The sequence below is a fragment of the Acromyrmex echinatior genome, chromosome 12, assembly GCF_024713525.1.
Source record: "Acromyrmex echinatior isolate Ae372 chromosome 12, ASM2471352v2, whole genome shotgun sequence".
NCBI classification, from domain to species: domain Eukaryota; kingdom Metazoa; phylum Arthropoda; class Insecta; order Hymenoptera; family Formicidae; genus Acromyrmex; species Acromyrmex echinatior.
The window spans coordinates 11,244,702-11,258,703 of NC_141863.1; the positions used below are offsets into that span (position 1 = coordinate 11,244,702).

The 14,002-nt window shown below is 29.8% G+C and overlaps 1 long non-coding RNA gene and 1 pseudogene across 1 annotated transcript in view; one reads left to right on the top strand and one right to left on the bottom strand.

Annotated features, from left to right (window-relative positions):
* Positions 1-14,002, bottom strand: part of LOC147907892 (uncharacterized) — a 240,102-nt gene that overhangs the window by 208,868 nt on the left and 17,232 nt on the right. The gene's annotated exons all lie outside the window — the stretch shown is intronic.
* Positions 5,390-13,993, top strand: LOC147907899 (uncharacterized; annotated as a pseudogene).

Genomic DNA, 14,002 nt, shown 5'->3' on the forward strand with positions numbered 1-14,002 from the left:
TTGATTAGTATTTTCAATATAGAAATCCAAGCATCTTAGTTTCATATCATGTTTTTCTTGAGCAGTAATTTTTCCATCTAATTCTAATCTATGAAATTGTCCATTTACTTTTGGTTCTAAATAAATTATCAATTGAAACAAAGTTGCGTAGATTTCTATATTGAATTTTACTTATATCTTTGGAGGTTAATATTTCTTTTTTTATAACATTCAAGAATTATTTTGTACGCTGAAGATATAATGTCATGTAATAAATGAATTTTAGGAATTTCTGCATGAAATTCCACATTCATATTAGTAAATACTGGCAAAATATATTCCAAAAATTCTAAGTACAGGTTATTTAAAGGATCTTGAAGTTTCTTATGAATATTTTCAGATGTTTGTATTTTATCACTAAGATATTGAGATTTAAAGTTTTAATGCATCATATTGCTTGATCATCATAAGACTTTTAATTACCGATATCAAAGAAAGTCAATAAGTTTGAGCTGGTAATAGTAATTTATGTGGTTTTACAAATTGTGGTCTACAAATTGTTGAAAATCTTTAAATTCGGACATTCTTTTAAAACTATATTTCATGTGTGAATCTACATCGCGTACAAAATCTTTAGGCCCTCTAGATAACTTCATACAAGCATATGATGCACATAAAGCTAAAGAATGACAGGTACATTTTAATACAAAAAGTCCAGGTATATTATTAGTTAACATAGTTTTTAGAGAATGATGATCATCCATCGTTGTATTAGCTCCGTCAGCCGCAAAGCCTATCATGTTTTCTTTAAATGGTATTTCAAACTTATTAAAAAAATTTATATAATAACGTTATATAGTACTGTTGCAGAACCGTCTACAATGGAGTTACAAAAGTAACATTTATTTTAAAATTTTCTAAAAACCTTGCAATTATTATTAATGTTTATTGTTAAATGTTTTATACAATTATGATCAGTGTTTTCATCTACTATCAATGAAAATTTGTGAATTTTGAGTTTAGCAATGATTTCTTCAAAAACTTTTTGGCCTAAAACATCTTTTATTAATTGACTACATTTAGTTCTATTGCATTTTATATTTTGTACGGCTTTGAATAAATTAATTTAGTTAAATGGTTAGAAGTATTAAATGAAATATCATGCTCTGTAATAAATGATGCAATTTTATATTCAAAATCTTTGGTTTTGGAGTTTGTTTCTTTGACTTTTTTAATAAATTGATGCCAACGAAATAATTTGAAATCCATATTTTAATTTCAAACTTAGCTGTCGTAGAAATTGGTGCAACATCTCTGATGATTTGCACAGAAGAAGTCCATCGTCCACGTACAGAACAAGATATAATTTTTCGTCGCCAATTTTATCGATATATAAGCAATCATCTCTGTTCTCTGGATACTGCATCAAAACTTCGTTAAATTTTTCGTTCCAACAGTGCGGAGATTGTCTTAAATCATACAGTGACTTCCGTAGTTTCACAATACGATCTTTCTCCGGTCAAGGTAATTGGATCCAAATGTTTTCTTTCAAGGTTCCGTAGAGGAAAGCAGTTTTAACATCAAATTGTGCTATGTCAAATTCTTTCGCAGGATCAGTAACATTCGGATGCTCTCATAACGTACGACTGGTGCATAAGTGTCTGAACAATTGATACCAATGTGTGAATCCCCGAGCTACTAGCCGAGCTTTATGACGATCTGGTTCATTTGGTATTACCTTTTTCTTAAATATCCATTATATGTTATTGCCTTCTTATTTTCAGGTTTATGTGACTTGAATCACATTTTATTCTTCAAATGTACCGAAAATTCTTGTTTTATTGTTTCGTTCCACTAATCGGCCTTTGAACTTTGTAATACGTCCTTGAAAGTCGTCAATTCTAGCTCTTCAGCTATGTTTACTTGCGGGTAAAGTAACCTTTTAGGTTTTCTGATCGTCGCACGATCGCGCAATACTCTTGTATCTTTTGTAGTTACCGGTGAGTCCTTCCTCCGTGATCTCCTCTGTCAGTGACTCTTCTTCATCCATGTTGGAGCTGGCACTGAGCCATTCGATCATCATTTTCTCTTCTTGATCCGACTCATCTTCTAAATTATTATCATTTTGTATAATAAACATCGGCGTTTCGTTGTCTCCCACTGTTTTCGAAGAAATTTGAGCGTTTTCATCGAATTTTATGCTGGCTGCCACAATGATTTTACGTCTCAGATCAAACAATCTGCAATTATCTGAGTTTCCTTAATAACCGACGAATATCAATTTTTTCACTTTGAGGTCAAGCTTCTGTCTCTTGACTTGGTACATGTGCGTAGGCAACATATCCGAATACTCTGATCGACAATAAATGTGGTTTCTTATCACTCCATCTCTCGAGGCGATGTGTTACTTTTACTAGCTGCTGATCTATTTAGAATGTATGCGGCCATATTAACTTCAGACCAGATACTTGGGAAGATACCTACCAAAAATCATAGATCGAATCATTTCATTAATTGTTTGTATATCTCTTTTAGATTTGCCGTTTTGTTCGAGATTATGGAGCAATCGTTTGATGTTCTATGCCATGAGCTCTAAGGAACTTCTTGAATGATTCATTGATGTATTCCCGTCCGTTGTCCGTTTTTATCTTAATGTCTGACTTAAAAGGATTACGTAAAACATTAGCATATTGTATTCTCAAAAACATCTTTACTTTTGATTGTGTAAATGCATCGGTACTCACTTGCATCATCCTTGAATACAACATAGTATCTTGTACCATTATATGACTCTGTCTAAAAAGGTCCGCATACATCTGAGTGAACCATTTCTCCTGATTCGTACAACTTTTCATCTGAGGCTTAAACGATTTCCGTTTCATTTTTTTGAATATACAGACTTCGCACTTAAATTTTCGCAAGTCCTTCTTAGATTAATTGTAGGATTGTCTTCAATTAATTTCTTCATTGTGGTAATCCCGGCATGTCCAAGGCATTCGTGCCACAACTGTAATTTGTCCGTTTAATTCCGTCTTTTGTTCCGTTACATTTGCCTCGGCGATGATTGGTTTTCTAAATTTATGTACAGACTGCCTTTTCTTTTGGCAGTGGCATAAGTTTTGCTGTTCTTTATTACCTTCATGTTTAATTTTTTGATTCTATCTTGTAGCTATGGTACACTGTGAGAAAGAAAAATAAGTTCGTACAAAGGTCAAGTACACACAGAACATTGGTTAGACAACACATTTTCCACTTGCCGTTCACTGAAGCTTCAATTCTTATGTCGCCTTTTCCTATTACTGGCACACAATTTTTATCGCTTAATTTAATATCTATTCTTTTCATATTCTCAAATATGGATTTATCATGGGTCATATGATACGGTGCACCGCTATCAGCTAGCCATACCTGATTAGTTCCTTCTTTAGTAATGTCAGCTCGCGCGACGAAAATGGCATCCTCCGTTTATTCTTTCTTTTTTTATCCTTATATAGCAGATAGAAGTTCCTCTAGTCTATTCCTCTAGTCTAGTCTATTAGTTTCAACCGCTATTAGTTCTGTTTTTAGGTTATGCAATATCTATGCTTGGTTTGATATTCTAGCCAAACAGAAAACCACTGCACTATGGCAATCAATGATAATTGTTTGCAACATGTCTCTAGATGTCACTATCACCTTTTCAAGTTGTGCGAGCTTCCGGATTACGAGCTTCCGCTATGTAGTCACTCTTTTCGTTTGCGCCGAGTTTCAGATTATGTAGCTTTCGTTATAACATAATTATCTACGCAGCAGATTTCTTTTCAAAGATGTTATAGATCTTTTCCCACATTTCTTTGGCATTCTTACAATGAAGAATATGTTTTATGAATCGCTGTTCTATCGTAGATGCAATATAGTAACGGGCCTCGTTGTCTCGTTTGCATCACGCTTTACACGTTGCGACATTCTCTCCTTCCGGCTTTATCGTTTCCATCGATACTTTTGTCTCTCTTTTCAAATAACAACGATATATTTAATTTCTCGAAAACTTGAAATTATCATCGTTGTCAATCGCAACATCTTTATCTATCATTTTTCTTTGTTATGCACACTAATCGTTTCGCTTACTTTTCGAACGGACTTCTTCACTTATCACGTAATTCAGTACTTCATCGCGCAGTGGAAGTTTGCTGGGCCCATAATCTGTCGTGTGAGATGATAAGTGAACACACAGGATTACAAAGAAAAAAAATGAATATATTTTGTGATACACAAGAAAGAGATTATTGTCTTGACATACGAGGGCAAGGTGAAAAGTAACCGACCTCAACATGAAAACATGAACTATGTACAAAGTTTTTAAGTACCAAGTGTTATATATCAAATTACTCGCATTGAAAATATCTATAATTTCTCCTTTGACCACTTTGCTAAACAATCCACAGCTAAAAAGTTATAGCCAAAAAATCATAAGAAGAAAAAAAGCAAAAAACGAAAATTTAAGAAAAAAAGTACGACTTGTTGTTGAAGATGCCGCCATCGAAGTCAAACTTTTCGGTATATATTCAAGTGTTATATATCATATTGCTCACATTAAAGGCGGCTACAATTTCTGCCTTGACCATTTTTCTCTACAGGTTAGCATAGGTTCGGTAGGCTTATAAGTTGCTGCGGCAGATTTGAAAAAAAGCGCTAACATATTTTTAACTCTAACTTTTTAGCTATGAATTGTTCAGAAAAGTGGTCAAAGTATAAATTATAGATATTTTTAATACGAATAATTTGATATATAACACTTGGTACTTAATTAAAAACTTTGTACATAGTTCATGTTTTCATGTTGAGGTCGGTTACTTTTCACCTTGCCCTCGTAAATATCAAAGAAGAATATAGAGTATATAAAATGTAGTTGGCTATACAAGCGATTGCGGCGCCCGTCGTGCTGCTATCTATTTACTGTCGAGAGCTCACTACTCAACAAATTCAATGCACTTTTAATTGTAAGATACATACAACATGTTCAAAATAAATGATAATGTAAAATATGATATAAAGTTACGTGTACATTCAAGATAAATATAAATGGACAGTATAAATATATGGCAATCTTAGTCAATGCAGTCATTTTGTTACAATCATATGGATGCAATTTGATAAATTATTTTTACATTACGACTCAAAGCAAAGTTTAATATCTTTAGAAATGATTATTAATTCGCTTAATGTTGTTGGACTTTTATTAGAATCTATAAGTACAACACATCTAACAAAAACACTAATAACTGAAGCGGAAGTTGAATTAAAAAAAAATATACAAAAATTATTGCTGGATTACGTTTTTCATTATAATGGATTGGAAACAAGTGAAGAAACATATATCTCTATTATCAAGAACCTTATAAATTACATAATTTCAAAGTAATTAAAGATAATGATGAAAGCATGGAGTGAAGACAATTTAAATTCTTATCCTCAATGTTCAAATGATGACACAAACTTTGACAGTTCTTACAAAAGACGAACTGTTGCGTATGAACGCAACTGGGACACATAATAAAGAAAATAAAAACAAAAGAAACTGTCCTCTAAAATCAATACAAAATAAATTTAAGAGAATTTCATTTGAATGTCAATTAAGACGATGGAAAGAATAATTACAATTGGGTAGAAATCATACAGAAAAATTATCTTATATCTCCAATTTACACATGATAAATTTACTGCAGCTGTTAAATCAGAATTCATGATATCGATCTAAAAAGGTGAGCTTTACAATTTCAAGAAGAAATAGAAAATGTAAATCCTATATTTAAAGCATCTCACAATTTGGTATTAAAATTCAAGAAGTCTCATTGAATTATATCAAGGAAAGTTACGAAATTTGTAACTAAAAAAACACTAGAAGAATCATTGATTTAAAAAAAAACAGCTGATAATTTTTTGAAAACAATGAATTTATTAAACAGTTCAGATCTACAAATGTTTTTAATTCGGATCAAAGTGATTTTCAATTGGAAATTTATTCTGAAAGATCATTGTCTTATTAAGAAATAAAAAAAGTAGAACGTGTCGTGCAATCTATATCTTCAACAACACACTCATATACGATACAACTAATAATATCATGTAATGGAAATTTGTTGTCACCTTTATTTATTGTACAAAAGAAGTTAAAGGTATATTTGGACCAAGAGAATTCAAGAAACCTTCTTCAAATTAACAAATATTATTGTAATAGCACACTAAAGTCTGGTAAAATGATAGGTAATTAAGTTAATTTTTTTTAATAACAGATTTTCATATATTATTACCATAATTGAAAAGTAATATAAATTTGTATAAACAAAATAAAGAATTGCAATCTCTGGTATATAATTAATCAATTGTCATTCCTATATTTTATACTTTATTTAATAATCTAATACTTTCTACAGTCGTAAGAAAGTTATTAAATTAACATTTATATTTCTTATGGATCATTTTAAAATATAGTTAAAAGAAACTTATTTTCTAAACATTGATTCTAATAGCGTTCTTATTATTGATTCATGGACTGGACATTGTCCCAATATCATTTCGAATTTAAAACCTCCAGGAAAACATATTACTACTATGATTATACTGAAAGGCACTACAAGGAAAATACGATCATTAGATATTTATCCCAGACAACACAGTAACATTTTAAAAATATATTTAAAACATACATGTTGGACGTTTTGGACATATTAAAAACATCCAAATTAGATCCATGGATATTTAAAAAATGTTTTAAAGACATCCAGTGTTATCATTTTGGATTTCTTAAAAACATCCATTTTAGGTCGCAATAGACTAAAACTGGATTAAATTAATATATTAAACAAGACCACAATCAAAACAAAATGATTCTTATATGAGTATTATTATTAATATCTTATTCCAGAATACACATCATAAAATTATAATAAAAAAAAAACGTTTTTCCCTGAATTCAGAAATTAATTTCATAGTGCTTTGAAACAGTCACCCGGTTGCGTATCGCCATCCACTATCCTTGACTTCTGAAATTATATGGAAACCGCTGCACTTCGATGATCCATGAATATCTATATAATCATGGATGTATAGTTATGATATATCTGTTCAATATGGACCTGATAGAAATTTGTACAGTTCAACTGAACATCCAGTCAGTTACTCTCTAATATTTAATTTTAACATTATAACGACTATTTTCAGATTAGGAAATCATACGCTGTACTTTCAGAGTACCAGTTATCATATATATCTCGTCTTTGATTAGAGATCTCCACAGTCTGTCTCCTGTCGATAATAGTATGCCGTATTGATACGATACGGGTTATGTACCATAATGTACCTAAACAGTACGAAGTATAGACTTTTGTGTCGTTGAAAATTTTTAACACAACATAGATGTCCTAGGGACGTCCATGGGATGTTCAGAAGACATCCCGTGGACGTCGCTAGGACATACTAATAAAAATGAAACTCCTCCTGCAATCTTAAAAAAATGTTCACTTGTTAAGTCAGTGAAAACAACATAACGCGAACAGATTTAGAAAATTTTTTGCATGAGATGAACATTTTTAAAATGTCCAAATATGAACATATTTTGTATGTTATGTATCGTTTGTGTATACGTTTTTAAAACATTGTCGACGGATGCCGTCGTGTATCCTCTTATCTTTGTTTAACATTAATTGAACAACAAGGACAAAACGATACACAGAGGTAACATTTCCTACCAAGAATAATGAAATTAAGAATAAATACAGTAAAAGGTATAAGTTCGCAATGACTCGATCACAAGCGTGCGGTTAGCTCAGCGTAAATGTATTAGACTACCGTTGTAGGGACTATATGTTCAAATCTTGCCGGCGATGCGATGCGTTTCTAATAATTAATTGTAGTTAGTGAAGAATATAAAAAAGTCTATCAGAGCCTACATCAGTTGTTCAGATGCATAGAAAACTCTTTATTTTTGTGTGAATGTAACAAAACGAATAATATAATAAACATTTCAATCCTTATATTCGGGTCCTTATCGATATAAAATATAAATCGAAATTACATAAGTAACACAAATTAAGTAACATGGTAATTAAAATTAAAATTCAGACAAATAATTGTAACAATTCTCTAATTTTTCGTTTTTCGTGTATCCTTTGAATGACTACATAGCAAATCTGACAATCTGATGAGCGATGTGATTCTACTTATTGACGCAATGTATATGACTTTGATTTTACTTTACTTTATTTGTATTTTACTTTATGTTAAATTTTCATATTATTATAGCATAAATTAATATTTTCGATAATCATTTGGTATTCATTACGTAGCTTTGGCATTTGGATAAAGAAGAACGAGCTAAATTGCCGAAAATCACTATATTGGAATTTGCGTTACTTATGTAATTTTTATTCACAAAGAGCATAATTTCAACGAAGTTGTTCTATTTTAGAACACAAACGTTTAAACTAACTAGATAAATCTCGAGTTGAATTCCTATTCGCAAATGTAATTCGTTTATTTCTCATAAACAGAATACCTATTTTAGTTGGTTGTCTTAACAAGAACATAATAGAATTGGCAAAAGATGCAGTGGTTAATCCGGAAGCAAAATATCGAGAAGCTTAAGAATATTAGACCGATACTATATTTTAGATCCACTGTTGTAGTTCACATGAAGTTTATACAGATTCTCAGAAAAATGTGAATAAATTTTTTTGTGCTAACTCAACACAGAGCAACAATGAATCTGTTGAAATCTTAATTCATCCATCTAACTTTGCAACAGATACCATCCAGTCCTCGTTAAAATGTGTTAAAAACAATTGGTTCATAAATCGTACAAGCGCTTCAATTCCAACAAATTCAATGCCTCTTACAATTAGGTAACAATTTTGCTCTGTCATCGAGTGACACTAAGAAAAATTGCTTAGAGTTTATCAAGAACATAGAAAATAGTATAAATAGATTACAGCTTCAAGTGAGGATTGCAGTGAAAAATCGGTTGATACCTATTATCCAGAAAATGACTTCATCAAATATTAATGATTCTAACAATCGAATATTATCACATTTAACAAAGACTACGTTTCTTTTTGTTAAAAACAATCCAAACATTATGTTTACCAGAGCGGATAAAGGTAACATCACTGCCCTTAATAAAGAAGATTATATAGACAGTACAACATGTTAAAAAACACAGATAAATAAAGATCCAACATCGAGTCTAGTAAGAAAGACACAAGTTTCATTAAAAAAGTGGGAAAATAAAGGATACATTGATAATAAAACATACAAAAAACTTCATCGCAGTGATGGGAATTTGCCGAGATCCTACGTATTACCCAAAATTCACAAAATAGGCTCACAGTATAGAATTATCATCTCATACGTAAACAGCCCTCCAGGAATTGGCCATCGAATGTTTGGGGAAAAAATGGAAATACATTGCCAATAAAACTAATATTCCAAAAAAAGAGTTTATCATAGCAGCGCTATAATTGATCTTGGATTCGACATTCTTCGCATTCGACAATAAAATTTACATACGGCACTCTGTACCTTTTAACTGCATTCCTACAGGATATGATTGGTCGATATAAAACCCCCAAACCGCAGAGCCATATTGATAATAGTTTTATGTTAGTTAAAAAGTTAAATGATAAATTTATAAACGATGGACTTGCTTTGATATTATTATTGCATCCTTGTTCACCAACATTCCGGTGGAATTGGCCATCGAATGTTTGGTGAAAAAATGGAAATACATTGCCAATAAAACTAATATTCCAAAAAAAGAGTTTATCATAGCAGCGCAATTGATCTTGGATTCGACATTCTTCGCATTCGACAATAAAATTTACATACGGCACTCCCATGGACTCTTCGCTGTCCCCCATCATGGCAGATATAGTGCTCGAATATTTAGAAAATAAAGCATTGGAAAGTTTGAAAATTGACTTACCATTCTATGTAAGATACGTAGAGACGACATTGCTTTGCCATATGATTCTATTAATGAAGTTCTGAATATTTTTAACTCAATGCACTCAAGAATCAAGTTCACACTGGAAGTTGGAGGGGAAAAATTAAATTTCCTTGATATAACACTAATCATGAACAAAAATGCAATAGAATTTGATTGATTTCAGTAACCGTCAATTTCCAGTAGGTTCATGAATTTTCACTCTCTCCATCCGATTACACAAAAGAAAGGAGTTATTATCTGATGGGATGTTAGATAGGCTTCTTTTGTTGTCGCATCCTAAGTATCACACAAAAAACATAGAATTTATAATTACTACTTTCATGGAAAATGGATTATCCTATTGAATTCATTTTCAGCGTCATTAATTCTAGAATTAAATCTTTTATTCATCAAGACACATCAAAACAGTGTAACAGTTCGAGGATGAAAATGCGAGGAAGAGTTGGTTCACGGTTCCCTATTTGCCTGCAATTTCTGATTAATTTAAAAACATAGCGAGAAACATGAATGCGAATCTTTGTATCGTAGCATCAACAAATTAGATGGAATTATAAAAGGCTATAAAGACAGACTCCCTTCAAGTTCCAACAAAAATGTTATCTATAAAATAAAATGTCGAGACTATGATGCAATCTATGTTGGACAAACAGAACGTTAAAAACAAGAATTAAAGAACACAGAAATGACATCAAAAAAACTTTCTGTGAAACTGTTATCACACAGCATAGATTGGAACACAGCCACGAATTTGGATGGGAGACAAATAAAAATCTTATTATAGATAGAGAAAGACAATTGAGTAGAAGGCTCATTTCAGAAATGCTGCATATTTGATTGCAATCAAATGATTTGAATTTGCAATCAGACACGAAGTTTCTGCATCATTCTTATGTGAACATTTTAGAGAAATTCAAAATGTAATTCAAATGACATTATGTATTCACCTTAAAATTTGTTTTATTATAGTAGTATGACGTATGTTTTGTATATTTCCATGGACGTGGCGCTTAGATTATATTTTTAACAGTCATTGCTCCTCTGACTTCTATCTCGATAACACACGTTTGACAATATATATTGTACATTGTTTATTTCATAAATTTATACTCTATTTAAGAACAAATGTGTGCGTCTCGTTAATTGTTATTTTTTATAATTAAACTTGCGTTTTGAGCAACCGTGTTGTGATCTATGAGGATGAGTAAGATAAGCAAATCATTGAATTCACAATGGCAAAAATTATTATACGTATTTTACTTTATAGTTAGTCACTTGACTAAACAGCGGAGAGGCAAAAAATGAGCTACTCCCTACCAGACAGTAGAGAGATACTCATCCTCGGTTTTACATAGAACATAACTTCAACGATGTTCAACAGTTCTGTCGACACATATATTATATTCTATGAATTTGCTGAAGATAATTCGGTTTAAAATAAATCGAAACGTACGAATTAAGTTTATATTGAAAAGTCGTTGTTTCCAATATATTAGGTGAAGAGTTTATGACTATTATATAAATTGCACAATTCCCGCGCTGTGTAAAACTCTCATTGTCTATACACTATATTTTTCGTTATGTAATTTCAATTTATATTTTATATTAATAAGGATCTGAATTGAAGGATTTATTATTTGTTTTATTACATTCACACAAAAATAAAGAGTTTTTTGCATCCGAACAACTGATGTAGGCTCTGATAGGCTTTTTTATATTCTACATTGAGAGATTCTTTCGAGCCTCATTTTATATATTTAATTGTAGTTAATAAAATCAGGATATAGGTATGCGAAGTAATAATAAATTGTACTGGAAAAAAATAACAAAAAAATTTTTTTCATTTAAGTATAACCGTAATCTTTTTATTATTGTAATACATAAAAAAATAGTTTACATTTAAAACAATTTTTTGTTACATATAAAAAATATATTTCTTTCATTTAAAAAAAGAATTGCAAAACTATATAAATCTTTTTCGTTCTAATAGGAAGGAATAACCAAAACAAAAAATTTCTTAATATAAAAAAAAATTGAATCGATATCGATCCCATTATTATTTTTTAATTCATAATGTGTTGTGTATATGCCAAGTTAGTCGACTGTTATTTATGCGTAATCTTTTATTGCGTGTTGCGACTTGCGTTGTATTCTCATTGACATGTCTTTTGTTATGTTTATTTTTGAGATTCCATTATTATTACTTTTATATTCGTCTAAGATTCTTTTTATAACTCTAATAGATAACGGACAGCAGCTCAAAGTGGAACAGTTTATTAACATTTCAAAAGATGCTACGTTTTCAACGTTTTCACGTTTCTGATTTTCTTTAATTAATGACTATTAATTACATAATATTAATATACATAAAATTTATAGTTAATAATTAATAAATTATCAATGATTATTTACACTCACTAATTAGTAATTGCTGTTAAACTTATTTCCACACCATTAGTAAGTAAAGCTTACGGCGCAGACCTAATTCACAACTACAATGATTTAGCTAAAATTATAACTCACAATGGTATGGAAATAAGTTGACTGCAAAAATAATACTTGTAAATACTGCGAAATAATTAAAATGGAATAAAAAATGCTCGTACATTTTCTTAAAAATTAACACAATGTCACTTAAAATTAATATAATTAATATGTTAATTATATTAATTTTAAGTTAATTTAATTATAGCTCGAAATAAACCATGACATTGTGTTAATTAAATAATTAATTAATGACTATAATTAAAAATTAATAATTTACTAATTGTTAATTATAAATATTTTTTGTACATGAGAACCATTATGTAATTAATAGTCATTAATTTAAAAAAGTCAGTTGAAAGCGTAGCTTTCTTTGAAATTTCACTAAACTGTTTCACTTTACGTCGCTGCTCGATTAGAATTACAAAAAATATTTTAAACAAAAATTGTAGAAGACATTTTCCTTTACAAGATTGATTATAGCTATTTTTATTGTAGGATTCACTGATAAGGAGATGTTATTAGGTGATGGAATTAATTCGTAGCGTTTTTTAATGAAAGAATGTTATTTATTTCACATGAGCATTAAAAAATACATTAATGAAAGTACTTCCCATCACTTGTAAAACGCTACGAATTAATTCCAACACCTAATACGAAAAAATGTGTTTTAGATATTAATTGTCCAAGATATCTGTCATATTGGAAAACTTGGAGTTTTCACATCAACTTTAAGACAAATATCATCATTGGACTTTTTGCAAGCAAACATCTTTTTTTCGTCCACATTAACTAAACTAAAATATGAAAATATTCGTATTACTATTATTGAAAGAATATGTATCTATACATTATTTCTAAATAATATCAAAGTGTTGCATTTTTGTGTTAATTTTTACATAATATTTGTATTATTTCCTAATATATTCATCTTGTATTAAATTAATACAAAAATTTAAATTTTAGGAATCGTTTGGGACTTGTGAAATATTAAATTTAACGCAAATTTTCCAATTGGGTACACATAATATAAGAAATTAAATTTTTTTTAATATAAAAAAATTAATGAAATGATATGAAGTTTCTTTTATTATTTATATACAGTTTTAAGTGATATATTAAGATAATAAAATTTACTGATAAAATTTTTAAAATTAAAAAATTACACTTTATAAGGTTTCTGCTTCTCAATATCTGAACTGATTTTTTTTTAATTTTACTTGATAAAGTAGTATAAAAAAGTTACAAATTTTAATTAGTTAAATGTTTTTTTTTATGAAATACATGATTTCTCAAAATGTGTAGATAATGGAACTTTTTTAACTTAACTTTTTCAGTAGCTACAAATACATAGAAATCTCCAATCAGATGTTAAGAGACAGAAACCTTATAAATTAGAATCATCGTTTATCAATGTGTCAGTCATCGCTTTTTTCTTTATTTTTTTCGATATATGTAAATCAAAATATCTTCGATAAACATAAAGAGTACGTGTAAGAAAAATTCAAGAATAGCAATGACTAACATAATGAAATTAGCATTCGGTTCATAGTTTACTAA